The sequence below is a fragment of the Notothenia coriiceps genome, unplaced genomic scaffold, assembly GCF_000735185.1.
Source record: "Notothenia coriiceps isolate Sejong01 unplaced genomic scaffold, NC01 NC01_scaffold00027656, whole genome shotgun sequence".
Lineage (NCBI taxonomy): Eukaryota > Metazoa > Chordata > Actinopteri > Perciformes > Nototheniidae > Notothenia > Notothenia coriiceps.
In genome coordinates, this window is record NW_011360357.1 from 79,413 (window position 1) to 82,736 (window position 3,324).

Genomic DNA, 3,324 nt, shown 5'->3' on the forward strand with positions numbered 1-3,324 from the left:
GGGGGGGGGGGGGGTACTTCATTCCTGAGAGAGCTGCTCAGTTGTGGGTAAAGCCAAACTGGACCGGCACTCACAATTCCCTGAATCATCCATCGGAAAACTCGGAGAATGCTCACTTTAGTTTTCCTTAAGTCTCGTCTTCAGTCTGATGCGTCAAGTCCGCTTGGGCCCAAAAAGACTCGATCCCACTGGCTTCCATTTGGGAAGAGACATCTGTAGAACAACTCCCAAGGACAGACACTTGAAAAGCCCATTTTTAAATCATCATGTCCTAAAACGGCTAAAACCAGAATTCAAATTTTTTTTTTTCTAAGTCCATGGGATCAAGTATTTTTGGGTCCAAACGACGTACCACCGTTTGGCCACTATGAACGTTTGCTTCAACACTAACTTCCTGGGGGCTTTGACCAGCCGCAATTGGGGTTACTAGGTCAAAACGGTGATTTCAAAATGTTAAAGCGCGTACCGTTATACTCGTGTCAAAAGCAGCCTGAGTTCATTTCTAGTGGGTCAATTGAGCTGTCTGTAATGTAACTTTTGTACTAACTCAAAGTAAATAAATAATGCATTCATCAAGATTTCTCCATTGTAACATGGTTTCATTTTATGTTGGATTGAATCTGGTGGTTTAATTCGAGTTTTATTGTGAAATTGGTTTCAAACTGTCACTGACCAGTTAGAAACAGCATTTCCTAAACAGCATTTCATCCGACTTGATAACACAATCGTTTTTGCATACCCCTCACTTCTCCTTCTGGTTGAACATCAATACTTAAAAGTGTTTCCTGTTGTTGAAGCATGTTGTGTAGGTGGCCCTGATGCAATGAACACATTCAGGTTATCAATACCACACCTACGAACACGGCCTATGACACGGTAAAGTTGTGGCTCCGCTGATTCAAAATGAAAATGGGAAGTGCCGTCTTCCTGTAGCTTCCTGTCGGGTGCACTCAAACATCTTTACATTCACACACATGCATCTTTAGGCCCCACGCACGCGCGGCTTGACGCCACTCTCGTATCACGTAGTGGTGACTGCCAGTGGAAAAGAAAAAGTCATTACTCACACACCCGTTTCTGCAGCTTTCCAAGACTCTGCGAGTGGTTTTCCTGTGTCCTCAGGGATAAGTATAAAAAGGTAAGCGAAACAACTATTTGCATTTCCAACAAATCTTTTGAAAAGCTTCTTTGGGTGATCTGGTGCCGTCTGCTCAAACTGAAAATATGAAGTTGGTTGTTTTTTGCCTTTTTGCATTCTTCTGCAGTTCTTTGGCCAGGACAGACCCAAAGAGATTATTAAAAGAAGCCCTGAGCCACTTGACTGACTTGAGAGATAATGTGGAGGTAGGTTCGTCTACATTTACTTTATTTTCCAACTTTGACCATTTTTGGTTTTCTTTACTAAGTGCTCTGTTTGTTTTGTGTCCTGCAGCTTAATACCCAGATGCTGAATACTCTACCGCAGAACATTGAGGTAAGACAAACTAACTTCTTATTATTGTAGACAGTACGGTCAACGCCACTATTAGTATTTGTGGTTGCTTACTCACTGTTGTTATTCTCCCACCTGCTGTCTGTTGTGTGCCGGCTGCTGTAGGAGTTATGACATGATGTGTGAAATCACACAATGTGCTTCAATGTGGAGTCAAAGGCTTCGCTTTCAGGTTTAAAAAAAAAAAGATATTGATTTGTTTTACTTTTGAATTAAATACATTATTAATACTCTACATTACGGGCAACAGTCAGATATACACAGTGGTGGAAGAAGTACTCGTAGATTTTTTGCTTAATTAAAAGTAGAAATACTACAGTGTAAAAATAATCTTTTACAAGTCCTGCATTTAAAATATAATTTACGCAAGGTACCAAAAACATTTTTTCTTTTACAATTTTTGAATCATATCAAATTACTGGATTTTTTTTTTTTTTTTGTGGATGCACTGTGTTCATCACAGCTTGAAAACGTGGATCGAATTTGATGGCTTTATATACTGCTGCTTGATATCTTAACTTATGATTATACATTATAGTTTAATTACAAGTATATTTAAACGTGTTAGCCAATAACTCAATCTGTAAAGTAACTAGAAACTAATTTTCTCAAATAAATGTAGTAAAAAAAGTACAATATTGGCTTCAAAGTAACCGAAAACTTATCTCAATATTTTGTCGAGTTAATTGAAATCCAAGCATTTACTTTTAAATTAAGACATGTTTGCATTTGATATGAAAAACATGAGTATTATTAATAGCAGTACAAATGTATTGTTTCTTGAGTTAAATGGTCATAAAACATAGAAGGAAAATAAACGTGTACAAACTAGTCACTTTGCATTTTGGGGGAAGTGGATACAACTGCATTTAAAATATTGTAAAATCCCATTTACTGCGAACCCTATATTTTGAAGATGCACCAAAACAATCCCACGTAACATTTTGATTGTGTGTACTTCAGATAAAAGCTGTTACTTGTAAATTGAGAGCAGCCCTCCTTCTGATCAAGCTGCTGTGAGTCAGGTCGAGAGTTGCTCAGTGTTTTCTCACAGCTTCCGTTACTCTCATGTGAAATGTGATGAGTAATCAGAATCAAGCCATGACACTTCCTTACGAAACTTTCTCTAGCGTGCTGCAAAACAATTGACTCAATTGTCAAACAAAAAAGGGAAAAACAGAGCAAATGACGGCTAATCTTAAACCACAAATGATAAGGAAACGCAGAGTGGGTGTGAAGCAACAAAACCGTTTTTTTGTTACTATTCTAGAAAAACAACGAGAGCAATAACTGCACCAGATTTTGTGAAACCACCACCATAGAGAATTTACGTGAAATAGCAGTAACAACGTTTAAGTCAGAAGTTCCTTACGGTTTCTCTTCAGATCTCGTCCTGAGGTAATATCTTACTAATTAGCAGACACACTCATCTAAAACCAGGACATCACATCAAACACCGTTTTAAAAATAAGTTATCAACACCTTAAAAGATTACAAGAGGGAAACTGTATAGACAAAAACATCCAAATATCTTTCAGGAACAGAAACAGATTTTTTTTTGTATTATTTGAGTTGGTTAAGTTTCAGTTGAGGTAAAAGCGTTATGCATGTATCTGTTTGGAAAGTGCACCGATGGAGTCATGACATGAAACCAGAAACAAAAGCTTACTTGGAAATGTTTTGATGGAAGTTATGGCAAGATTTTCCCCTCACATGAATGCATGAAGAAGTGTATAATACTACAACATCACCTCTAGAATCTAAAAAAGATATACTTGTATTAAAAACTACTACTTTTGAAGCCTATTTTTTACAAAATTTATTTGTAATAT